The sequence below is a fragment of the Felis catus genome, chromosome A3 (assembly GCF_018350175.1).
Source record: "Felis catus isolate Fca126 chromosome A3, F.catus_Fca126_mat1.0, whole genome shotgun sequence".
Classification (NCBI taxonomy): Eukaryota; Metazoa; Chordata; class Mammalia; order Carnivora; family Felidae; genus Felis; species Felis catus.
Genome location: NC_058370.1, coordinates 120,957,728 through 120,985,300, shown reverse-complemented (window position 1 = coordinate 120,985,300; position 27,573 = coordinate 120,957,728). Strand labels below are relative to the sequence as shown.

Here is a 27,573-nt window from a genome sequence, read left to right as displayed (position 1 = left end):
TGAAGTCGGACGCTTAACTGACTGCACCACCCAGGCGCCCCTACATATCTGTATTTTTAGAGGCTTTTTGACTATTGTTAATATCTAACATGTACAGTTGTTGTTAACAGTGTTTCCAGTTAACCAAGAGTTCTATCCCCTTCCCAAACAATACAAAGGCCTTAGATTCTTTAAATTTAATCTCCCCAACTCCTGTTTGACCCTTTTTCCTTCACTTGTATTTTTTACAATTTGTTCCTGTCCTCCAGTCACTCTCCCGTAGTATTAATTTTTTTTTACAATTAATATTTGTGTGGATTTAATCTACATGTTTGCCAATTTATCTCTCAACTTTTTTGAGAGAGAGAGAGAGAGAGGGAACACAAGTAGGATAGAGGGGCAGAGGGAGAGAGAGAGAGAGAGAGTGAGTGAGAGAGAATCCCAAGCAGGCTCTGGGCTGTCAGCGCAGAGCCCATGACCCCAAGATCACAACCCTGAGCCAAAATCAAGAGTCGAACACTCAACCAACTGAGCCACAAAGGTGCCCCTCTCAACTATTTTTTGCATCTCATTTCTCCACTTTGGTTTCAGTTTCTTTCTTCCTGAACTCCAGGAAGAAATAACTATCGTAGATCTTCTAGTGAGAACCTGTGAGTAATAAATTTTTCTCTGTCTAAAAATGATTTTATTTTAGCCTTATTTGAAGACATACTTTAATTGTGCATACAATTTTAAGTTAGTTATTTTCTCTTATTATTTTCTTGTATTATCTCTTTGAAGATATCAGTCTAATCTTTCAAACTGTATTGTTGCTGAGGAGAAATCTGCTGTCAGTCTAATAATAGCTACCCTTTTGTGCTACTATGTCCTTCCCCTTCCCCTCTGGTTGCTTCTGAGACTTTGTCTTTATCTCTGGTCTTCTGTAGTTTTGCCATCATTTGCCTGTGTTTGTTTTTATGCCTGGTCAAAGTGAGCATTTAGAACTTTCTTCAAATATGGCGAATTTTCATTTATTTCCCCCTGAACATCGCCTCCTTCAAAAGCTCCTGTTAGAGGGATGTGGCATCTTCCCGTTGTGCCCTCTCTCTGAACTTGTCTCATGCATTTGCCATCTCTTAATCCCTCCATGTGGCATTTTGCATGATTTATTCAAATCTATTTTTTAAGGTAACAAATTCTCTTTTCGGCTATGCCTGATATGCCGTTTAATTTGCCTTTTAAGCTGTTTATTTTGGTGACAATATTTTTCATTTCTGAACATGTGATTTGTATTTAAAATGTCTGCCTAGGTTTTCTTTATCAAAGCTTCTTTCCTTTCTTGTATATCTTTACTCATTGGTTTAATTTGGATTTCACGAGTTTTATGAGTGTGTGCCTGCGTGCACGCGCGTGTGTGCGTGCAAAGTTTTGTGCGATTACCACCACTACAATGAAGATACAGAAGTGCTTCATCTCTGCAAGGTTCAGGCTGCTCTTAGAAGCACACCGACTTCCCTCACTCTCCCACCCTGTTCTTCAACCTGGAACCCAAAAATCTGTTCTCCATTTCTATCAATTTGTTATATCAAATGTGGTCTATACATTGGATGATACAGTACATAACCTTGGAGATGGGCTTGTTTCACTAAGTGAAATCCCCTTGAGATCCATCCCAGTTGTGTTTATAATTAAGTCTACTCCTTTTTTTTTGCTCAGTAGTATTCTATGGTTTGAATATACCATAGTTGTTTAAACTTTCACCAGTTGAAGACATCTAGGTTGTTGCCAGTTTTATGCCGACATGAATAAAACTGTTATGACCATTCACGTACAAGTTTTGTACAAACACAGGTTTTTGTTTCTCTGGAACAAATGCTCAAGAGTTCGGTAGCTGGGTTACATGACAATTGCATGTTTGGTTTCAAAGGAAATAGCCAACTGTATTCCAGAGTGGCTGTGTCATTTAAGGGCCCCAGCACTGTACGAACGATCCAGCTTCTCCACATCCTCCCCAGCATTCTCATAGGTGTGTGGGGATATCTTGTTGTAATGCTTTGCATTTCCCTAGCGACTAATAATGTTCAGCACCTTTTCATGTGCTTGTCAGCTGTATATCTTCTTAGGTGAAATGTCTGTTCATGTCTTTTGCCCGTTTTCTAAATGAATTTTTTTGTTTTTACTGTTCAGCTTTGGGAGTTCCTATATCATCCAGATACAAGTACTTTGTTGGATATGTGGTCTGCAAATATTTTTCCCCAGTCTGCAGCTTATCTTCATTATTTCACAGGGCCTATTGGAGAGCAGAAGTTTTCAGTTTTGATGAGGTATAATTTATCAATTTTCCTTTTAAGGATCATGTTTTTGGTGTCAACCCCTTTATCATTTTAACTTAAATATCTAGTATTCTCTTTCTGATTTGCTGTTGTATGTAGTTCATAGCACACACATTCTTCCCATTGTGCATGTGAGCCCCATCTCATGCTGGCTCATTTCTTCGTCTCTCTTGTATATTATGAGCTCATTTTGGAGGATCTAGGATGTTCTTTTTTTTTTTTTTCTTTCTCATTTTAGTCCCTTGAACTGTGGGAGCCACTTTGCTCTGATGTTTTATATTTTCTCTTGCTGGGGCTTGAGAAATTTTGGGAGTCCTAGACCAATTTGGGAATTTCCACACCTTAGGGGCACTAAAAATATGAATTCCCACACCCTCATTTGAATAGTCTAGAGTTTTTATTCCCCTGTTGGGCACGTAATATATCTAGTATTAGGCACAGGGACCTTTGGGATGCCCCCCTTTTTTTTTCTTTAGTTCCCTTTTCATAAATTTAATAGACCATCTTGGCCAGGTCCCAGTTCTGACACCCTGCCTTTCTCAAGTCATGTATTTTTCCCTATGTGGATGTTCAATCCCCAGCCTCCAGGCCCATGCCCTTATAACCAGGTCCAGTATCCCACTTTGCCCGGTTACTACAGGATAATTGGAGTCTACTGCTCTGATTTTCAACCCACTTTTTGTTCTTGGCAAAGTTTCCCCTTTCTGTTTTTTCTTTCTTCCCTTCTTTCTCTCAGTCTCGACTAATTAAATTCTTCGTATTATTTTATACAGCATTTTGATATTTTGTAGTGTGGAAGTTGGTCCACAATAGCTTGATACCCATGCTGTTCTCACCAAAACACTCCACATGAGAACTTTAATCATACAGGAAATTACATTTAATCTGAGAGGTAGAGAATGAAAAATTAAGAATACAGAGAGTATGAAAAACAAATAACAGTGATATTAAAATGGCAAGTTTGACAGGGAAGCCCCTAACATTTCTACACTCACCAAAGTATAGATTTGGATAGAAAGCATTAATTTTTTTCTTTCAAAATCTTCCTGGTTGTGTCTTTCTCTGATTCCATTTCTACCACCTTCCCTTGAATAGAGACTTTGATATTCCAGGGTTTGCTGAACATAAAGAGGTTCAGGCCTTGTCCTGAGCCTTGTTTCCTGAGCATGCTTCCTCATACTCTTTCACCCCCAACGCTGCACTTTAATTTTTAGCTTTTTCTACCTTAGCCACAGGTTTCCGATTCCCTAGTCCCTTCCTGTGCCTCTCACCTGGGATTGCTTTCTAGGGCTTTATCTCAGCAATTCCCCGCTCTCATTTCACACTCTTAATCCCTAAATTGCTTGCCATTCTTTCCCAATTCTTCATGCCAAAAAGGTTGGCATAACGTTAATCTCTTCATGGGTAGAACCTTGATAAATGGAAAGAAAAGGTTGGGGGGGGAGTCCCATGCAGGAAGGAATGTAGGAAAATTGCCACAGTTAAAGTGGAAGCAGAAAGGCCTTGTGTTGTAAAGCACAACCATGTCTTAATGCTCATATTTCATTTTTTTCAGGTCCACACACATTTTTACTTCTCCATTTTGTGGAATCAATGGTGTTTCTGATTGAAGTCCTCCAAAGGATTCCTACTGCGTTTAGAACAAAATTTAAATTTCTTGTAATGACCTACAAGGACCAGCATGACCGGGTGCCTGTCTAGTTTCCAGTCTCATCTCTGTGTGTTCCTTTCAATAGGTGGATTCAAATCTTTTCTTATTTCTAGACATTTTTCTTGGATTCTAATTTTAAATATTTCTTCTATTTAGTACTTTGTTTTCATTCTTCAGGACTCTCTATTATCCATATGTTGGGTCTTCTTTGTGTATCTTCTCTATCTACCACTTTGAATCAACCTTAAATAAATGGATATCACTTCAACTCATATACGTACTCAGTGCCTAGTATGATAATGTGTACCTCAGTGAAGGATCCGAAAAACAAAAAAGAGAAAAGAATCAAACATGTCGTATGTTGCTTTTTATGGCCAATAGTCTACATGTGGAGGCAGCTCACAGAGAAAAGATAGCTTGATAAGGTGTCCATGTATGATTAACTACTAAAATAGGGATAAAGAGATTAGGTGATATAGGATTGAATGATGCAGTGAATCGCGAAAACAAAAAGACTGCTTCTAAAATCCAGGCTTACTAGGCTCTGATGTGGAAATCTTGTCTTTTCCATTCGTTTATCAATGCTTACATTCATCTTATTTCAACACTTGCTGACATTATATTTATACTTCACATTTTTTCACTTTTGTGCTGCTCTACAAGTTTTCCTCTGGCAGATATTTGATACTTGTTATGTGTTGCCTCAGAATTTTGCACAACCTTCTGTCGTAACACTAACTACTTGGGTTGTCATGGCCCAGAGCAGGGGCTCTAAAATCTGATGGATCTGGGGTAGAATCGCAGCTCTGCCCCTTACTAGCTTTGTGACTGCAACCAAGTTACCTAACCTACAGCTTTATTTTCTTCATCTGTCAGAGAGGGATAAGAATAAGAATAGATTATTATAAGTGTTAAACTTGATAATGCATGTAAAGTGCTTAGTACAATGTCTGGCGCCCACTAAATGTCAACTTACCTTTACAGGCACCTCTGTGTCTCCCCTCCTGTACTACGGTCTCTGTAGAGACAGGAACACAGTCCCAGTAAGTTTATTGAGCGAATTTACAGCTCTATGTAAATGTTCTTTTTCTTGACCGAAGATCATATGCCGTGTTGGTTCACTCTCTAGGGGGCTCTTTTACGGAGAAAAGAACCCCAAAGAACCTCTTTCATGCTCATCTGGTAGGGCATTCTTAGAAGTAAATAATCTAGTTATTGATACTTGTTCTCCCTATCTGTGGTTTAGGAAACTCTTGTTGATGCATTTCCCCAGAGTTCTTGTGTCCATTAGTTTTCCTGGCCACTTGCCCTATTGAAGACATGCCCTCACTTTTTCTTGAATGGCTAATCATTTTTCCTTTCAAATTTACCTTTACTTATTTATTTTTTAAATGTTTATTTATTTACTTTCAGGAGGGGAGGGGCAGAGGAGAGGGAGAGAGAGAGTCCCAAGCCTGCTCTGGGCTGTCAGTGCAGAGCCCTGTGGGGGGCTCCATCTCACAAACCGTGTGATCATGACTTGAGCTGAAATCAAGAATGAGATGCTTAACCAACTGAGCCACCCAGGTACCCCTTAAGTTCACCTTTGAATCCTTATTCCAGGGTACACTGTATGCAGCTAAACTTATTTTGCATTTAGCAACTCTGAGAAATATAAACATGCAATTACAGGACACATTATCCTCTTTCCTGTAGTTACCCCAGTGTTGCTTTCCCTGTGAACTTTATTAAGAGTTTAAAGGGGAAAACCAACCTAGCTATCTTTCTCTTTGACTTACTGCAATAATTAAAATAGTTCCTTTAAAAGTAATGTGTGGATATATTTATAGAAATATAGGTATAGTTGTGGATATACTGGAGATATGTACATGGTTGTATATATGGATGAAAAAGTGTTGCAAAATATATCTCAAAAAGTTAATGGTGGTAATTGGTAACCATTGGGTGGTGATATTATGAGTATTTATTTTTTCTTTGTACTTAAAAAAATATTTTTTAATGTTTATTTATTTTTGAAGGAGAGAAAGAGAGTGTAATTTGGGGGGCAGGGGGGCAGAGAGAGAGGGAGGCACAGAATCCGAAGCAGGGTCCAGGCTCCGAGCTGTCATCACAGAGCCCGATGCTGGGCTTGAACCCACGAACTGCGAGATCATGACCTGAGCCGAAGTCGGACGCTCAACCGACTGAGCCACCCAGGTGCCTCTTTCTTTGTACTTTTCAACATAAATCCTTGTTGGGTTGCTTTCCTTTCTGTTCTCAGTTTAGCTGTGACAATTTTCTCAGAGACTGCTAATTGTCTTCAAAGTCCTTTTTTCCATTCTTCTTTAGTAATAGAATTTTTAGCTGAGTACAGGGATGCCCAGAATAAATACTACGTTTTACAGCCTCTCTTGAAACTAGGTTTGAGCCATGTATCTACCTTCTGGTTCATGGGATGTCCTTAGAAATGTCACGTGCGATTTGGAGAAAGGGTCCTTGAATAGGAGATGTGCATTTTTCCTCTGTTCTTTGTCCTTACCGACTGAGAAGCAGATGTAGTGGCTAAAAGTTGATAAGCCCTTTTGGATCATGTAGACAAAGGTCCCGCTGCAGGGACAGCAAACTGGAAAGCTGGAAGAAGCCAGGATCCATGACGACTTTGTTGATGTGCCCATCCACGCTCCTAGGCCCCTCCTCTCTGGATGGCTTCCATGAGAGCAACATGGATGTTTAAGCCACTATTAATTTTGATTTTATGGTACAAACAAATCAAATCTTAACTGACATGGAATTAGTGTATCATTCCTATTATGCTTTGCCTCAAAAGTGAAGAATTTATATTATATGCTCTTCCCTGGACATGTATAACATAATTTCCATAAGTGAACTATTCTGCCTTAGTTCTTAAACTGTTTTAAGACTGTTCAGTCTCACAAAGCTCTAGTTCCATGGCCACATCAGTACACATTTTCCAGGAGACACGTGTGTGTGTTTGTGGCAGAACCCGTTTGTCGTCGCAAAATTTTAGAAACCACTGATTAATATGGTTAATGTAAATTAATGTAAACATGGTTAAATAAATTGTGGTATATTTCTGCTATTGAATATTATACAACAGTGAAAATTCATTAACTATAATCATATTATTAATAAATCTCAGGAACATAATGTTGGGCCAAAAGAATAAGTCCCAGAAGATGACGTATAAGTTCAAAAACAAATAAAACTAGCATAAAGTTTTGGCCCAAACATATGTGTAATAAAATGTACAGAGAAGCAATGGTATGATAGAGGTGCCTGGGGGGGCTCAGTTGGTTAAGTGTCCAGCTCTTGATTTGCGGCTCAGGTCACCATCTTACGGTTCCTGAGATTAAACCCCCAGTCGGACTCTGTGCTCACAGCATGGGGCCTGCTTGGGATTCTCTCTCTCTCTCTCTCTCTCTCTCGCCCTCCCCCAGTCACACTCATGCTGTCTCCCAAAATAAATAAATAAACTTGAAAAGAAAAAAACCCAGGGTATGATAAAAGCAAAATTTAAGAGGACGGTTACTACCCAGAGGGCATTTGGGGGATGCGACAGAAGAGGAACACGTAAGTCAATGTAAGTCATGGAGGCCTTTTAGCTCACAGGATGAGAGTTGGATCTGAGTGGTTTATTGTATTATTATATAGATTATATAGAGTATCAATCAATTCAATGAAGTTTATGCAAGGACCAAAGGACGAATCATAGTCCTTGATTCATGGCACATTATTAACATGAATCAGGATTATGATTAATCCAGTCTCGTGCTTTTGAAGTTCACAAAGCAATCATAGTACTTATGAAGCTGCCTATTAGGCAGGACTCGTTTTATTTCTATAAACCAGGCAACAAGCATGGATGCGTTTCTATTTGTGTACCCAACTGTTTCCCTATCCAGGTTTTTAAAAATAAACTTTTAATTTTAGAATAGTTTTAGATTTACAAAAAAAAAAGAGTTGCAAAACTTGTACAGTTACTGCAAACACCCCACCAACGACCAACCCTCTTTTACCTAAGTGTTAACGTTTTACATTACTACGATACATTTGTTCCAATTAATGTACCAGGGATGGTACGTTATTATTAACCCTAATGAGATTGTAAGCGTCCTGAGAGCAGGGCTTGTGCGTCTCAGCACTCCCTAGCATCTTGCCTCTAGTCGGCTCCACGTGTGGGGAATTGATGAGGAAATTAAACTTACTAAGTGACTAAATTATCCGCAGAAATAAGGCCCATATTTCATGATCACTTATAATTTGCTTTAAGCAGCTAAAGCTGCTTTGAGATATAACCCGGAGCTAAGTTGGGTTTAATGTTCTTAAAAGTCACTGTTTCTGAATTATTTACAAGGGTTCTCATTAGAATGAGCGCAGGGAGCTGAGTGCTGAAGTGGGTATTTTTTTTCTTCCCTCGGTTTCTTTTCTAAATCAGGTCACAGAAAATGGATGCTATTTCTTTAAATAATATAACCAAGCTGATCCCTGGATTACAATTAGGTTACGTAACTTGCTTATGAGCTGCTTTTCATTAAGACTTGCAGTGGGCAATGGGGCTTTACATTTCAGAGCAAAGCTGGAGAACAATCCTGCTAAAAGCCAGAACACATGCGGTGTCAGAGGCAAGGACTGTAATAACATCGGCACGGGAATGAGTTCAATGTAGGCGGCTTCTTTTCTCTTTAAATCCTTAAAACATCCTTTGTCCTACCAAACTGCCTGGTTCCAAATACATCTAAAACATCCGAGAGGGAGCGGAGGGCCCTCACCAGGAGGGAAGGTCGCTGTGGCTGGTCCCCGAGAGGCTGAGCAATGGGGAGCTCTCTAGGGAGGACATTATCAAGTTTCTGCAGAACCATGGCTCTGTTTCATTTCTTGCAGAACACAAGTTACTAGGAAACATTTAAAAAATGTGGCCAAGGGAGGTAACAAAAATCCTAGCATCCGCCTATAACCGTATCTCTGCAGATGGGCATTGCAGAGGTACGTACAGTAAGAAAAGTAGAAGGTATCAGACCAGGTAGAAAACAAGAAACTTGATGTCAAAAGAAGCGAGAGTCGGAGGAGATTCTGGATGGGGCTTCATCAAAACATACAAACATCTGTTCTTAGAAGTGGGGATACAGGGGCTCCTGGGTGGCTCAGTCGGTTAAACGTCGACTTCGGCTCAGGTCATGATCTCGCGGTTTGTGAGCTCGAGCCCTGCGTCGGGCTCTGTGCGGACAGCTCAGAGCCTGAAGCCTGCTTCGGATTCTGTGTGTCTCTCTTTGACCCTCCCCCACTGTGCTCTGTCTCTCTCTGTCTATCAAAAATAAATAAATGTAAAAAGAAAAATTTAAAAAAAAGTGGGGATACAGCCAACTTTCCCCAAAAGGAAGTTGTTCATCCTTGTAATACAGGGTACTCACTGCAGGGGGAGACCATTTTTTGATACTCCTAGAAAAACCACCTCACAGAACATGATAAATGCTGGAAATTGAAAGTTTACAAGTTAGAGTAAGCAAAGGGATCAGAGAACGGGACAAAGTGCTCTTGACAATAAATATGCAGGGAAAACTCTGCTGGAGAGTGACCCGGAACAGGCTCGTGGAAAGAAAAGACAGTGTAACGCCCAAATTCTACCGAATGCAAAATTCCTTTTGGGAATGGAGTTACTGCATAGTGATTGAAATAGCAATCAGGAACAATTCAATGAACTTGGAGCCCTTTATGTACTTGAAGAAACACCTGTGATTTGCTTCCCGGGAACAGCCAAAAGTGTAATTCTTTAAGCAGTTAAAGTTTGCTTCTTAACTTTTGATAAATGTGATCTGATCCCAAACTCAAGAGGAATATCTTATTATGCCGCTCTATAAAATAATGAATAGAGAGAAGTTCATCTCTTTTGTCTTCTAGTTAACTTAAAAAAGTTATGGTTAACTTTCAACTACTAATATTTAATATTTCTAGTTAATGTTTGTAAGTTTTTTAACTTTAAGACAGACCTTCAACTATCAATAATACTACCAATGCAAATGTAAACTGCATGCTTGAATGCAAAGCAGTTAATTAATTCTAATGGTATTGCACATTAATCTTGGCTTCAACGCAGTCTAAAACTTGCCTAAGCCCTGTTGGTTGCTGGGGAGTCTTTGATTCTTGTGTGTGTGTCTAATTTACTAATGAACTTGGTGTCATTTAGGGCTGAAGCAAGCACATCTGAACGGGTCTGGCTGCTCTGGGCAGCTGGGGAAGGGCACCCACAGTGTTCTGAACAGAGTTGGAAGAACACCAGCGCTGAGATGAGTCAGAGCCTCTCAAAGTGTGTGGTGAGTCACAATCAATGCCCCCCACCCTACCCCAGCTGTAACCAAAAAAAAAAAAAAAAAAAAAAAAAAAAAAAAGTTGGGGGGGGTAGTTCTAAAAGGGAAGCAATTAAAGGACACACCACAAATCTCCTCCCTCTTATCCTTTGCACCCTGAGTGTGCCTTCCTAAGAAGGCACAGACCAGAGACCATAGTCTAAGTGCTGGCCAGAAGGAGAGCCAACAAAGCTAACTCTGATTCTAACCGTAGCATGACAGACCATAAGAAAGGGGACAGACGGGCCAGCACTTGCCACTGGGGTGTGATCCCCAGCAGTGAATCTTGGAGAATCTGTAAGTGGTCCCAGGATCCAGGGAGATGTATCAGGGAGCCTGTGAGCCCTGCATCTTAGACAGTTGGGTTAAGTTTAACTCCTTCTTCTGTCATTTATGCTTGTGATATTGGGGCAAGTCACTTAAAAACTCTGAACCTTATTTCCCTTATCTGAAGGTAGTAATATTCTTTCCCAGTAGGTGGTTGGTTTGGTGATGGGGGTGGGAGAAGGGACTGCAGGTTCCTAAGCAGGATTTCATGGTATTGCTCAGTTCAACACTGAGCCTAAAATGAAGGAGGTATTCCCTAAAGTATACGCTGAATGACTATCTAAGTAATCCTGCCCCTGGATCATCTGGGTGGTGCTGTGCTTGATACCGGTGGATATGTTTTCCAGGACACAATTTCTTTAGACCCTCCCACATTCCCCAGAGATCAGGAACTGTCTGTCTTCTAACCTGGGAATTGTGTATGTTCTATGAGGAAACATTACATAGAAAAGCTACAAGTTTAAGTGTCTAAAGGATCAAAAAGCTCGGTCCAGTGACCTATAGATGCGTACATTTTCTTTTTAAAAAAAATTTTTTTTTTAACGTTTTTTTTTTAATTTTATTTTTGGGACAGAGAGAGACAGAGCATGAACGGGGGAGGGGCAGAGAGAGAGGGAGACACAGAATTAGATGCGTACATTTTCAAAAAAATGGCTCTCCCCTGCCAATAGGCTACCACTGAAAATTAATATCTTAAAAATTTTTTTTAATTTTTAATTTTTTATTTTGAAGAGTATGGAAAGGGGCAGAAGGAGAGAGAGAGAGAAAGAGAGAGAGAGAAAATCTTAACTTAAGCAGGCTTTGCACTCATTGTGGAGCCTGACACAGGCTCAAGTCCATGACCCTGGAATCTTGACCTGAGCTGAAATCATCAAGATCCGGAAGCTCAACTGCTCAACTGACGGAACTACCCAGGTACCCCTTGAAAATTAACATCTTAATGATGGCGAGAAAGCCAGAGGCTTTGTTAGTGCTCACTTTGGAGAAATACCTTTCAGCATTTTACCGAAGCCTTCTTCTCTGAAAGGCTTTGTTTTGGGTCCACCCAACAAAAAGAATTGCAGATAAGGCACAGAAGCCCTATCTAAAACCTCCAATCTAATAGAAGGAAATGACTGTGCAGAAGTCTGGAGTACAGAGGCAGGCTGCCTTAGGAAAAGCCTGAAGACAGAGTCGTGAGACAGTCTTGCTAATTTTTGTAATTCTCACATGGCCTATTGTTCCGTCATGCAAAAAAAAAAAATAATGCTAATGCTAATGAGGTAATAGTAATAATGTAATCGCAAACATCCCGAGTACTTATTCCATGCCAAACAATGTGCTGAGAGCCTCGTGTATCTATAGGTTGCTTCCTTTAATGTTTACAACTCTACTAGGTAGCTTCCGTTATTGAAGCAGATTACGGATAAGGGAATTAAAGCAAAGATTTTTCTCTGGGAGATGCTAAAGACATTCATTTGCTTGTTCATCTGAATTTCAGCACCTTATAAAAATTTAGGAAATAAAAATGGAAGAAACATTGTGTTTTGCTTCTAGATGCTACTAGAAAGGGGAACGAAGAAAACTAACATGACTTGAGTAGTGATTATGTGTCAAGCACCTTCACATGTGTGATTTCATGTGCTCTTCATTTCACAGGTGAAGAAACGGAAGGTTAGAGAGGAAGGAAGTTCAGGTAGAGCCCAAATATGCCTGACTCCAAAGTCCACGTTCCTCCCATTGTATCAGTGAGATTCTGGCTCTGCCACTAGCTAGCTATCAAAGTCACTTACATTTTCCAAACCTTAATGGTAAAATTCAGATAAAATGCCTGCCCATATAACCCTTAGGACATTCTGAGAAATCACGTGAAATAATTGGAGTGGTATAAAAAATGAAACAGGCACAGATCCCAACAGCAAATAATCCAAATTCAAATACAAGAGATATAAACATAACTTTTTTTTTGTAAGTTAGGTGTCAAGACACCTGGCTGGCTCCTTTGGAAGAGCATGCAACTTTTTTTTAATGTTTATTTATTTTTGAGAGAGAGAGAGAGAGAGAGAGAGAGTGAGCGTGAGCATGAGTGGGGGGGGGGGGCACAGAGAGAGAGGGAGACAAAGAATCTGAAGCAGGCTCCAGGTTCTGAGCTGGCAGCACAGAGCCCAACGTGGAGCTTGAACTCATGAACCAGGAGATCATGATCTGAGTTGAAGCTAGAGAGAGAGAGAGAGAGAGAGCAAGCGAGCATGAGTGAGTGGGGGAGGGGCAGAGAGGGAGACACAGAATCCGAAGGAGGCTCCAGGTTCTGAGCCAGCAGCACAGAGCCCAACGTGGAGCTTGAACTCGTGAACCACGAGATCATGATCTGAGTTGAAGCTAGATGCTTAACCAACTGAGCCACCCAGGCACCCCACCATGCAACTCTTGATCTCAGGGTTGTGAGTTCAAGCCCACAGTGGGTGTAGAGATTACTTAAAAATAAAATCTTTAAAAAAAAGTGAGGTGTCGTCATACCTGTCTGAGAAAAACGTTGGGAGCACAGAAAAGAGTTATTTGTGTTGTTTGGGTGAGCCATGGAAGAATCCATCTAAAAGGTAACATTTGAGCTAAACCTTTAGGATAAGGAGGATTTCATTAGGTTAAAAAAAAAACAAAAGAAGTAGAGGGAGGATATTATAAGGAGAAATGACAGAGGCAAAGGCATGGAGGCATGAAAGAATGTGATGTATCTAGGACACTGAGCTGTAGAGAATGGCCAGAATACCAGGTGCTCTGGGATTAACAGATGATGAGCCTAGAATGATTGGAGCAGACTCAGAAGGCCTTGAATGCCACGTTAAGACCTTTGGACTTAATTCTGTAGACAACTGGGAGCCACCAAGGGTGACTACCCAAAGAATCCACAAGGACAAAGAGTCTGAGCAGGGCCTTTTGCCATCCTGTTCTTGTGATGATCACAAAGTCCCATGTTCAGAACATCACAGTCTGTTGCCATGGAAATAGTAATGGGCCTCACTATGGGAATAAATTATCCTCATCATTATACCTTTCTTCCAAGGAACTCAAAGTGTTTGTTGTATGTGTTTTCTTTTTCTTTTCTTTTCTTTTCGTTTCTTTTCTTCTCTTTTCTTTTCTTTTCTTTCTAACAGAAGCACCAGATGGTGGTTAAGGGAAGGAAGAAAGCCTAAAGACTGTTGAATTAAAGGAGATTTCAAAGGAATGGAAGGAAAAACACAAGTTGAATTTTGAAAGGTTTAATCAAAACAGATGGCAGAATATCTCAGCCTGAGGGAAGGGGAAAATTGTCTCAGAACCCATCTGAAGTGGGAGCTTCTTCACCCTTGCTTCCTGGGTCCCTGTCTGCTGCCTCTCTGCAGGCTGACAGTTCAAGCTGGATAATGAGGAAGGAGAGGCGCATGCCTGTGTGTGTGTGTGTGTGTGTGTGCACACACTCACACGTGTGTGAGTGTAGGAGATAACATATATGCCAGACACAAGAATTAACGTTGTTGAAATGCTTTTTAAAGTAAGCTGCTATAAATACTGATTTATTGTGCATGTGATCTTTATTTTCAGACAAAACAATTTTTTTTTAAGTAATCAACAGAAAGTTTTACGATCTTTACAAAATTGTAAAGGGGTATAAAGAAACTATTGTTTTTTGTGTACACACTTTCCTATATCATCCTATTTTAATTACCTATTTTAATTCGGTCTTTGAATAGAATACTCCTATGAGGTGGGTAGGCATTGCTATTCTTTTTTTTTTTTTTTAATTTGAGAGAGAGAGAGAGAGTAGGGGAGAGGGACGGAGGAGGAGGAGGAGGAGGAGGAGGAGGAGGAGGAGGAGGAGGAGAGAGAGAATCCCAAGCAGGCTCCATGCTGGGGCTTGATGCCACAACTCTGGGATCATAACCTAAGCCAAAATCAACCAACTGAGCCACCCATGTGCCCTTGTTATTCCTTGTTATGAAGGAAGACAAGGCCCACAGGGATTGCAAATATTACCCAGGCTATTTCTAAGTGGCAGAGCCTAGTCTGGAGTCTGATTAGCTCAGGCATTTTCCGAAGTTCCAAAAGAGTTCTGGCACTGCCACTATAAACCTGAGAAAAACTGGGCAACTTACTCTTCCTTTCTGGGCCTCAGTTTCCTATGTATGATCAGAGGAAAAGCTGTGTCTACTCCAGCATTCTTTAGAAGCACGAGCAAGAAGTATGAAGAATGAAGAAGAAGAGTGAAGAGCACTATGCATATTTTCTGACGGTCTGTGCTCATCATTTGAGCTCTCTGGGTCCCTGTCTTGCCAGGTTGCGTCAGTTATTTTGAAGGGACCAAGTGTGTTCTGAGGATTGAAATACTTATTTCAAAACAAAAAAAATTATAGGGGTGCCTGGGTGACTCAGTTGCTTAAACATCCAGCTCTTGACTTCAGGCTGGGTCACGATCTCACAGTTCGTGGGTTTGAGGCCCGCATTGGGCTCCTTGCTGATGGTGTGGAGCCTGCTTGGGATTCTCTCTCCCTCTCTCTTCTCCTACCTGACTCGTTCTCTCTTTCCCTCTCAAAAAATAAATAAATAGACTAAAACAACAACAACAACAACAACAACAACATATAAAATGCAAAAGGCAGGGAGAAGCTAGGGCATTGGGGTACATGTAATGGTTACATTTACATAACACATGTATTTAATGAGTGTCTACTATGTGCCAGGCACTGGCTCACTGGAGGATATACTACAATGAACAAAACAGAATCTGTCCGTCCATATTAGATAAAGTGTTAGTGTACAAAATCTATAAAGAACTTACCAAATTCTACACCCTAAAAACAAATAATCCGATGAAGAAGTGGGCAGAAGACATGAATAGACACTTTTCCAAAGAAGACATCCAGATGGCCAACAGACACATGAAAAGATGCTCAACATCACTCATCATCAGGGAAATACAAATCAAAACCACATTGAGACACCACCTCACACCGGTCAGAGTGGTTAAAATTAACAACTCAGGAAACAACAGATGTTGGTGAGGATGTGGAGAAAAGGGAACCCTGTTGCACTGTTGGTGGGAATGCAAACTGGTGAGGCCACTCTGGAAAACAGTATGGAGGTTCCTCAAAAAATTAAGAATAGAACTACCCTACGACCCAGCAATTGCACTACTGGGTATTTATCTAAAGGATACAAAAATGCTGATTTGAAGGGGCACATGCACCCCAATGTTTACTGTAGCACTATCAACAATAGCCAAATTATGGAAAGAGCCCAAATGTCCATCAACTAATGAATGGATAAAGAAGATGTGGTTTATATATACAACGGAATACTACTTGGCAATGAGAAAGAATAAAATTCTGTCATTTGCCAACAGTGTGGATGGAACTGGAGGGTATTATGTTAAGTGAAATAAGTCAGTCAGAGAAAGACAGATATGTTTTCACTCATATGTGGAACTTGAGAAACTTAACAGAAGAACATGGGGGAAGGGAAAGAAAAAAATAGTTGCAAACAGAGAGGGAGGCAAACCATAGGAGACTCTTAAATACAGAGAAGAAACTGAGGGTTGATGGGGGTGGAGGGGGCAGGGAAAATGAGTGATGGGCATTGAGGAGGGCAGTTGTTGGAATGAGCACTGGGCGTTGTATGTAAGTGATGAATTACAGGAATCTACTCCCAAAGCCAAGAGCACACTGTATACACTGTATGTTAGCTAACTTGACAATAAATTATATATATAAACAAAAACAAAAACAAAAACCAACCAGGGTCTGTCTGGCTATCCTAGAGGGCCTAGAAACAGAGCAGTCATGCAAGAATTTCCACCTGGAAGCTGCATTTAAAATGAGCCATGGGGTGCCTGGGTGGCTCAGCCGGTTAAGCGGTTAAGCGTCTGACTTTGGCTCAGGTCATGATCTTGTGGTTTGCAAGTTCGAGCCCCACATTGCGCTCTCTGCTGTCAGCACAGAGCCTGGAGCCTGCTTCAGATTCTGTGTCTCCCCTCTCTCTGCCTCTCCCCCATTCGCACTCTCTCTCTTTCTCAAAAATAAATAAACATTTAAAAAGTAAACAAAATGAGCCATAATCCTACGTGAAAGATTACTTCCTGAATTTGTATCTTGTACCTTCTTCAAGGAGGGAAGGAAAGTTACATCACTTTTAACCTGTCCTAACAGTGAAGCATGTGTCCCCACTCCCTGTGCATCCTTACCGCATATAATGCTTCTCAGCTTCCTGAATGTTTCTGAGGTTTAGATATGAACCACACATTAGACGGATCGAGGCAAAAAGCCTTGCATTTGAATGCTTTATCATCATTCTGCCTTTTATGGACTGCACTACTTCATGGAATGTACTAGTGGTTGATAACTCAACTGGCTGCACGTTGTGGTTTTGCTGTGAGCGGGGAAAGGGAAGAGGTGGGGGAGGAAGAAGGAGTACACAGAAGCCCAGCCCAGGGATGTGCTGGCTCCTTAGCTTCAGGATGATCTTGAGTCCTTCTGACCTGTCAATATTTTTCCATTAAAGACTATACCTTTTGGTCTCTAATACATTCTATCTCGACGTACTTTTTTTTCTGCTGCCCCACTCTGACCACCTGATGCAGTTCTGTGCACAAATTTTACTGAAGCTTAAGCACATTGGCAAGTGTTTCTTACCCAAGGCCTTTGGGTATGGGGCCGGTGGAGCCAGGGAAGTGCATCCCGAATGGGTTATAAATGCCAGGGGGGTTAGGAGAAAATTGGAAGAGCCTGTAACCAAACAGGGCTTGGAAAAACCTGGAAAGGCAGCCATGTGGAGCAGCGGCTGGGAGCAGAGAAGTGGAAGGGTCTGGGTGGGGGTGGGGTGGGATTTGGGAGACAGAAGCCATTAGAGAGATCTCAGGCATTTTCATGGCCACGGCAGGTTCATTTTAAGGCAAGGATAGAAGGACATAGGACATGGGCCTTGGCCTTGGAAAGGATTTTGGATTTTATTCTAGGAGTTATTGGATCGGATGTTAGGTATGATTGAAAAGGAAGAATCAAGGAGTCAAGTGATGGTACCATTTATGGAGGTGAAGACTTTTAGACAAGAACCAGGATCCTCGACTCTGAAAAAGTCATTTCATTTTGCTTTTGTTAAGTTTGAGTTGTGTTTGGATGCAGGAGCCTGAAACCGAGGAGAGTTTTGGGTTGAACAGTGAATTTGAGAGATGTCAATATATAGACACTTAGTACGTATTCAGATGTAATCATCTAGGGAGAGAGTGTAAAAGTATTCTTCTCTGCATTTTCAAAGAAGAGAGAACTCAGGGTAGGGGGAGATTAAGTACCACGTCAGACAGACCCATACTGCCACCAGTAATCGGTGGAACCGAGATTCAAACCAAGGTCCATAATGGGTACAAAGAATAGTTAGTTATTTTTGTTGCTGTTTTTGTGGCTATTTTTTCTTGCTGAGGTTAAGGCTTGGCTCTATTACATTTATATAAAACCAGCTTAGCACCCTAAATAGCCCTGTAAAAATCCTCTGCAATGATAGTCCAGTGCCCTGGGAAACCCCCAGGCTCTGCCTCCCACCTGTCATTGTAAACCACTTGCCTTGTCCTGGGATCTCAATTCCTGTTCCTTTGCCCAGCACCTGGTTATTTCTGTCTCTTAGCCCAGATCCTTTGGCCTGGCACTTCAGTGGGACTCTCTGGCATGTTTCCAGCTTTGCCAATGCTTGCTATCTTTCCCTTGACTCCATCAGTTAGAGCCCACGGGCCAGTCTTTCCTCATTTCTGAGCCTAGTCCTGGATCCCAGATCCCTAGAGCAAGTAGGGTTCCCTGGTATTTGCATGTCTTAAAAGGAAACCTTAGGCAATTTCCTGTCTCTGTACCTTAATATATATTCTTTCCATTAAAGGCATCTTGGATATATTCTTCTTACTCCTATCTTATTTTTCCAGACTTGGGCTAATCAAGTAAGATATGATCTTCATTTCTTTATCTTGGATCTTCTGAGCCTTCTGTTTTGCTTTTCTCTTCCATCTGTCCCTTATAGACTTTTATACCTTTAAAAAAAAAACCTACTTTACCTTCTTCTTCTTGTTTCCAGATATCTTTGTTTTTCTTGAAGACCTTTTATCATTTCACGCCTGTGTATTGCTCTCTCCCACACTACATATGATTAATGCTAGCTGCAATATTAAAATAAAATAGTTTAAACTTCATTGATACCTTTTGACGTTGACCAGTTCTAGCTCTTGCTCTGAGATGTCTTCTTACAATCACAAATATTGTTTGGCGGACAGCCAGGTGTCTAATCATGCATTTCCTTCATTGCTAATATAGGGTGACCTTCAGGTGGACTTCACCTATTGGTTATCTATGGTCAACATTCATTCAGATTGTCCAGTAGCCATGCTGGCAGCCATTTAATATTTTAAAGATCACCCTGGCTAAAATACTGATATTTCTAGAATAGAGGCATACTGAAAATACCACCTATTAACTTTAATCAGCCTGAGAACTCATTGATATGAAATGTCTGTTTATAAGACTCCTGGTGGCCCACTGATCTCCAAGTTCTTCCTGGAAATAGTGTGATGAAATGAACACAGTAACATCCCAAAGAGATTTATAGGGCTTCCTTGCTGTGATTGCTGTTGCTATGACTACCCAAGAATCTGGATTTCCCTTGCCCTTGTCCAGGGATTCTCAACCAGGGCACCTTTGACCCTTGGGGCAATAGAAGAATCTCCAGTTGCCGGGGGGGGGGGGGGGGGGGGGGGAGGATTGCTTGGAAAAACACATTCAATATTAGAATATACTTTTATATTTGAAAAACAGATGAAGTCTTTTCACTATTCAGACTAAAGAAAGTAAAAATGAGCATGTGCAGAAAATAAAATAATCTCAATGGGGCAGCCAGGGAGAGGGCAGTGTTTTTCTAATTTTTGTTGTTGTTGTGACCCATAACAAAACAAGAAATACATTCTACATCTTAATTTAGTACACATGTGTGTATGTGTGAATAATTAAAACAAAAAATTTTAAACAGTTCTTATTCTTTTAAAAAATAAATTGCTGGTCAGGAGCAACTGCATTGATTACATGATCCATAGTTTGAAAACATTTCCTTCAGGTGATAGTGTTAGAATCTTTTGTGGTTTTTTTTCAATATATGAAATTTATTGTCAAATTGGTTTCCATACAACACCCAGTGCTCATCCCAACAGGTGCCCTCCTCAATACCCATCACCCACCCTCCCCTCCCTCCCACCCCCCATCAACCCTCAGTTTGTTCTCAGTTTTTAACAGTCTCTTATGCTTTGGCTCTCTTCCACTCTAACCTCTTTTTTTTTTTTCCTTCCCCTCTCCCATGGGTTTCTGTTAAGTTTCTCAGGATCCACATAAGAGTGAAAAAATATGGTATCTGTCTTTCTCTGTATGGCTTATTTCACTTAGCATCACACTCTCCAGTTCCATCCACGTTGCTACAAAGGGCCGTATTTCGTTCTTTCTCATTGCCACATAGTACTCCATTGTGTATATAAACCACAATTTCTTTATCCATTCATCAGTTGATGGACATTTAGGCTCTTTCCATAATTTGGCTATTGTTGAGAGTGCTGCTATAAACATTGGGGTTCAAGTGCCCCTATGCATCAGTACTCCTGTATCCCTTGGGTAAATTCCTAGCAGAGCTATTGCTGGGTCATAGGGTAGGTCTATTTTTAATTGTTTGAGGAACCTCCACACTGTTTTCCAGAGTGGCTGCACCAGTTTGCATTCCCACCAACAGTGCAAGAGGGTTCCTGTTTCTCCACATCCTCTCCAGCATCTATAGTCTCCTGATTTGTTCATTTTGGCCACTCTGACCAGCATGAGGTGGTATCCCAGTGTGGTTTTGATTTGTATTTCCCTGATAAGGAGCGACGTTGAGCATCTTTTCATGTGCCTGTTGGCCATTTGGATGTCTTCTTTAGAGAAGTGTCTATTCATGTTTTCTGCCCATTTCTTCACTGGGTTATTTGTTTTTCGGGTGTGGAGTTTGGTGAGCTCTTTATGGATTTTGGATACTAGCCCTTTGTCTGATATGTCATTTGCAAATATCTTTTCCCATTCCGTTGGTTGCCTTTAGTTTTGTTGGTTGTTTCCTTTGCTGTGCAGAAGCTTTTTATCTTCATAAGGTCCCAGTAGTTCATTTTTGCTTTTAATTCCCTTGACTTTGGGGATGTGTCAAGTAAGAAATTGCTATGACTGAGGTCAGAGAGGTCTTTTCCTGCTTTCTCCTCTAGATAGTGTTAGAATCTTGGGTGAAGGTGCACTTTTTAAGCTTATTTTTTTTTAAAGGGCATTTTTTTTTTTAGAAGTTGACCAGGTCCTTCAGATTACAGACTTACTTCCCTCTTTCCTTCCCTTCCTTTCTCTTTTCTTCTCTTCTCTTCTCTTCTCTTCTCTTCTCTTCTCTTCTCTTCCCTTCCCTTCCCTTCCCTTCCCTTCCCTTCCCTTCCCTTGTCCTGTCTGGTCTTCCCTTCCCTTCCCTTCCCTTCCCTTCCCTTCCCTTCCCTTCCCTTGTCTTGTCTTGTCTTGTCTTGTCTTGTCTTGTCTTGTCTCGTCACAGGCAATGTGTGAGTGCAAAACTAGTGTGCTAAGGAGTGTGGAAATCCTAGATTATATAACACACGAAGCTGGTAAATTGTAGGTACATGGTTTCATGATTTAAACTTAAACTTATCTGACAATCTACTAAGAGCTTGCTTAATAAATGATTATGAATAAATATATCATTCATTCATTCATTCATTCACTTTATCTCATGATGTTAGTTCTACCAGGTAATGTGTGCCCCTCAGTCTCAATGAAAGCCCAGTTCTTAGCTCACCCAGCTTACAGGGAAGCATGGTCTGATTTCCCTACATACTTAAAGTCTCACTGTCCCACACAGGATGTGTCACACTCCACTCAGCTCCCACACAGGATGTGTCACATTCCACTCAGCCTCTTGATATCCTCCCTCATCAGCATCTCCTGGCTACTCTCTTGCTGGGCTTCCTCTTAATCTACTGTTTAACTTAACCTTTTTCTAAGAGTGACTTTCTGAGCTTTTCTTCTATTTCCTGATCATCCAGCTCCTCTATTGCTTTCACCTTTCCCTTCCCCAGAAGGCAAGAGCCCAGAGCAGGTGTGTCACCTACCTCGTCTATCAGACAACTGTGCAAGCATAGTTTCTTAAATCCAATCTGATATTCGTTTTCCTGGTATAAATTAGTAAGATTCGTTTTAACATTTCAAGCTGGTGGGAGGAGGAGAGGACTACTTTATGGCCTCTGAATAAGGACAACTGCCCAGTCTGCCTATTCTAATTACTGGGGGCCAGTGGTGGTGGGGGGGGGATGTGTGGAGGGGGATGGAGCACAATGCAGTGTTAAGAGTATAGATTTTGGAGTCGGGCACTTGGATCGATGCTCTGCCACTCCCTAGTGGCTTATGACTTTTCTGTCTCTTTTGGCCTTTGGTGGTAATCTTACTGCCTACTTCACAGAGACATGGTGAGAATAGAAAGAAAAAAAGGCAGGTAACACAGCACCTGGAGCCTAGTAAGTGCTCAGTAAGTGGAAGCTATTATCAGCTATTATCTCTTGGAAATGTACACTATGGTAAGGATGTCCACACACTCAAATCGAAATGGGAAGGCCTTTTTCCTTGCATGAATGAGGTACATCTTGTTGGCTTGTGGCTTCTCTGCTTCTCTCTGCACATCTGTTTTCCTCTGTCTACTGATAGCTCACTCTGCTTTTTTGTTGTTCCTTGACTCTTCAATGTTAGTTGGCAATTTTAGCTACCACTGCTGTGTTTTTTAGTGCAAAGATCCAGGAGAGGGAACTAGGCTTGCCTAGTTCACCTTTTTGTCCCAGACCATAAGGGTAGGATGGTCCTGAGTCTGGGGCTCACTTCATTAGTCATGCACTGTGTGACTACTTTTGGAAGGAGAAGTGGTTGGTGTCTCCTGGGACTTACTCAAGAGGACACACTTGGGAGAGAAGGTGGAAAATGTCTTGTCTCTAGTTGAACTTCTGGTTCAGCATACATTCTTATTTTGATCTAAAGAGTCCTAGAGGACAACAACAAAGGTCTACCAAGGTGACAAATGGTGCAATTAACCAGTTCATCACTTAAATAATGGGAGTGACCATTTGCTTTATGAAGGGAACTCTGCTTTTCATTAGGAACCCTCATGGGATTCATTCAAATTGTAGTTGCTTTTTTATGCACATACAATATACTTTATTTTACAGAGGGTGATCACCTATAGGTTTTTCTTAGGAAAAGTAAGTTTCCTGTTGTCACCACCACTTTTTACACAATACTCAGCCTAGCTCATTAATTTACATTCTTAGATATATACAAATCTTTTTTTCACTAGTTTATATATTATTGTATCCAATTGACAAACATTCTTCACTCAGCATCTCTTTTTACTTCCGCCTTTATTCTTTCTTTTTAATTTTTCCGTTTTGTAATTTATTTTGGAGAGAGAAAGTGTGTGTGTGTGCACATGCACTTGAGCAGGGTGGGGAAAAAGAAGGAGAGAATCCTAAGCAGTCTCCATGCTCAGCGCAGAGGCTGATAGGGGTTCAGTCCCACAACCCTAGGATCATGACCTGAGTTGAAATCAAGAGTTGGATGCTCAACCGACTGAGCCATCCAGATGCCCCTCCCCACTCTTTCTTTCTTTCTTTCTTTCTTTCTTTCTTTCTTTCTTTCTTTCTTTCCTACTTACTCTTATGCCATTTTTTTTCTCATTTCAGTCTTATTTGTTTTTACTATTTTCTGTATATTTCACATTGGTGGACATTCAAGGACATTGATGAAAGAGCCTCCAACCAAGGGTTTCTAGTGCTGCAGCAGCCACATCCAGGCTTCCGTAGCACAGGAATACCAGTACGTTGATCCTCACATGTCTTGTGTATACTTCAATACCATGCAAGTGATTATAAATCCTAGTTCTACAGTTGAGTCTACACTCCAAAATTGTTATCAATAAGCTGGAAGACTTGACACTTTATAGAAACATGTTCTTATCAGATATAATGGCCCTGACTCATTAACTCCTTAGTTCATCCCCCCCCCCCCCCCAATGGCTGCTATTTGGCTCTCTTCTGGATATTGTGCCAACATCTTAGCACATTTAAAATGAAATTTAGCGGTGCCTGGGTAGCTCAGTTGCTTGAGCATCTGACTCTTGATGTTGACCCAGATTGTGGTCTTGTGGGTCATGAGATCGAGTCTCACAATGGACTCCGTGCTGAGCCTGCATGGAGCCTGCTTGGGATTCTCTCTCTCCCTCTCTCTCTGCCCCTCCCCTGCTTGTTCTCCCTTTCTCTCTCTCTCTCTTTCAGAATAAATAAATAAACATTAAGATTGGATTTATGTATTCTCCCTCAAACTCTATCCCTTTCTAGCTTCTCTGCGGGCAACAATGAGAACGATGATGGTGAACTGTACTGTGTCCATTTGTCCAGGATATTGTCGCTTGTGCTGCTCTTTCTCCAAAATCGTCGTATTTGTGCCTCACAAAACTGTTATGAAGCTGGTAGAGACCCTTTACAAATGAGGAGACAGCACAAGAGGGGATAAGTAATTTGTCCAAAGTGACAGAGGCAGGTCTTCTGACTGTTGGTTCTGTGCTGTAAGCTCAGGAGCACCACGCAGCACCTCAAGCTCTGACCTCAGGGTTGTTTCTGTTCCTTTCAGTCAGTGTGTCCCGCATGGAACACATCCCAAAGCTTTCCTGCTTTCTCATCTGCAGTGTCCCACACTTGCCATCGTCAAACTAGTTAGACCACTACCTCCCAGTGTGGGCCCTCATCTGCTCACTCCTCGGTCCCTGGGAACACCTCTTCTTTTCTGTTCTTCCCTTCTGCTCTACTCCAGCCTGAAGGCATTTGTTGAGACATGAGTTTATTTTACATACTTTCTCTCTTTCACAACTTCTTCCCTTTTTGCCATGTCATTTTGAGGTCTAATTCTGGCTTCCTAGCAGGACTGAAATGCGGGTCTCGTATACAACAGCTGTTAGGACAGTAGCACCTCATTAGTAATTCCCACAGCCATTTGGATAGTAAATATCTGTGGCTAATTGGAAAAAATCATATGTGTAAATATGCTGTTCTCATGATATCCCTCCCTTCTAGCCTACATCAGCCTCCTGTTTCCTATTTTAGAAAATTCAAAATAGGCCCTATATCCAAGACTGCCTGTTAACTGTGAATTTCCTGACCTTGCCCTAGGTACCAAAGCAATGCAGCACTGAAACTGTCTGTGCCAGCCTTCAAAGATGCATGTAGCCAGGGCCTCCCTTCAGGGGGCAGTTGATGGAACCATCAGTTTCAGTGATGCCAGAAATTTCCCAAGGAATAGGAAGAGAACTGACACTTATTCTGCACCTCCTTGATGCCAACACCAAGTATGGTATTGTATCTACTTTATCTCGTTCAATCCCAACATCAACCCTACAAAGCAGATAGAGATGGGGGTGGAGAAGGTCCCAGCGTGGCCACCCAACCTAAATTCAGAGACAGTAGTTTAAGGGTAGGGTCTGGAAATCTGGTGGGAAGGGACCCAGGTGCTTGAAGAATTAAGGAGGGCCTGAGAAATAGCTCCTTCTACGGAGAATGGGGCATATTCGGGTAGAAGTGGGAGAGGTGTCATGAGTATTGTTAACTGCCTGTCACTAACATCATCTGCTGACTCTGCTGTGGGGGTTTTGCCTTAATCCTCCTGAGACTGCACAAAAGAGCAGAAACAAACAGAGCCATTTCACTTGAAAGCTATTGAGGCAGAATGTTATGACCTGAGGCACCCTTGCTGGGCAGCTCAGGTGGCAGAGTGCAGCCCACGGGACTCTGGAGAGACTAGACACAGAGAGCACACAGTGACCTGGAGCATGAAGGCATGGGGCACCTGCAGCCTCAGCCTAGGCCTCGGCCAGTGGGCAATAGACTTCACCCCTGACATCAGAGCTGGGTAACAGGGACATGGTCAACTGCATGGGCTGCTTGGATGACTATAGCTCTTTAAGAATGTCATGAGACAGCCACTGGCTCCATGTCACATGCCCCCTCCCCACTCCCAGAGCCATTTGGGAGGAAGTCAAAGAGGTCTATTCCACAACTGCTACTTTTGCTGGCACATTTTCATCACTCCCCGTTCCCACACCTGGCTGGGATGGCCCGGGAAGCAGGCCACAAACCTATCTTCCTCTCCATTATACAGATGAGAAACTGAGGCTTGAGGAATTCACATCACTTGCCTAAATTAATACAATTAGAAAGTGGCAGCACTTGGATTAGAAGTTAGGCCTTTTTCATTTTGAAGCCCATGCTCTTCCCACTTTCTTCTTCATTCAACAAGCACGTATTGAGTGCCTACTGTGTATCAGGCACAGGAGGCAACGGGAAATAAATATAAGATTCTGCCCAAATGAACCCCACACCCAGTGGCAGGGGTTGGTAACTGTTCACCAAAATTCATGGGCTCTTCTTCCCGGACTCATAGCTGGGCTATATTTCCCATCTTACTTTGCAGTTAGGTCTCCGGCTTGCTGAATGTGAGTGGAAATGATGAGTGACACTTCCAGGCCTGGCCCATAAAAACCTCCCTCACATGTTTCTCTACCACCCTTGGAAGCCATGTGTGGAAAATGGCAGAGCTGCCTCCACTGATGAGGAACATATGATTTGGCCTGTTACATGAACAAGAAATCAATTTATATTGTGCTTGAAACATTATACATTTAGGAATTTGTTTTGTTGCAGCACTGGCTGTATCTTAATTGAAACATACTCCCACACGAATACTGCCTGGAATGGTTTTCCTTGTACCAAAAAAAATGACAGATCAACTTTCCTCCTTTTTAAACGAAACTGCTTTCTGGAGACAACTCTGAAAAACTAGTGGTGTTCTATGGAGAACGATCATCTGTTGGCTGAATGGGCAACACCAGAGACTCATGAGAGAAAGCTTGCCTTGGTCCAGTGCTGCCCATATGAGGGACAATTCTTCCTAAGTATGGCTCTGTATTAGCCATCCCACTTTGCAAAAAGACCTGATGCTAAATCCTCCAAACTGGCTTCTATCAGTTATGATAAAGGTGACATCGTAACCTCTCTCTGCCCCCCTTTTGTTTTACTTTCGATTTGTTCAGATCTCAGGTTGCGAAGATGGCCACTTCTTATTGAACCCCTTCCGAGACCTTGAAGATTATAATAATCTTTGGACAAACCAGCGGTCAAGGGTTGATTAATTACATTACGGTGATTGTGCAAATAATCCTCACAATTGAAACAAGTGGTAAACTATGATTATGTTTTGGTTCTAGTATAATTTTTTTCCTGAAGTGAATAAATGCCCTATTTTTGCTTTAAATCTTTTTAGTTTTCTACGAAGTGATCATTATTTTTTCCAACTGCTAGGATTTCTCTGTCAAAGATTTTTAAACAGTACAGTAAAATCCTAACCATAAATGAAAAGTTGATAAATTATAAAACATTAAAATTAAGAATGTATGTTCATCAAATGGCATGATTAGAAGAATAAAAAGGAAAAGCACAGAATGGCAGAAGATATTTGTAATACATGTATCCAAAAAAGGACTTATGTCTGGAATCTATAAAGAATCCCAATGGATCAATAAAAGAGAGCACAATAAAAAAAATGGGCAAAAGATTTCTTTTTTATTTATTTATTTATTTATTTATTTATTTATTTATTTATTTTTAATTTTAAAAAAAAATTTTTTTTTCAACGTTTATTTATTTTTTGGGACAGAGAGAGACAGAGCATGAATGGGGGAGGGGCAGAGTGAGAGGGAGACACAGAATCGGAAACAGGCTCCAGGTTCTGAGCCATCAGCCCAGAGCCTGACGCGGGGCTCAAACTCACCGGACCGCGAGATCGTGACCTGGCTGAAGTCGGACGCTTAACCGACTGCGCCACCCAGGCGCCCC

General features: G+C 41.4%; 1 long non-coding RNA gene across 3 annotated transcripts; it reads left to right on the top strand.

Annotated features, from left to right (window-relative positions):
- LOC111559867 lies at positions 1–27,280 on the top strand. 3 transcript variants are annotated; one of them, XR_006595896.1, is made up of 5 exons: positions 1–3,980; positions 4,927–4,985; positions 10,124–10,250; positions 24,856–25,036; positions 26,383–27,280. It is a non-coding gene; the product is annotated as an uncharacterized LOC111559867 (long non-coding RNA). The 3 variants fall into 3 exon arrangements; XR_006595897.1 differs by having other exon boundaries at positions 26,153–27,280; XR_006595895.1 differs by having other exon boundaries at positions 2–3,980; positions 26,772–27,280.
- The last annotated feature ends 293 nt before the right edge of the window (positions 27,281–27,573 follow it).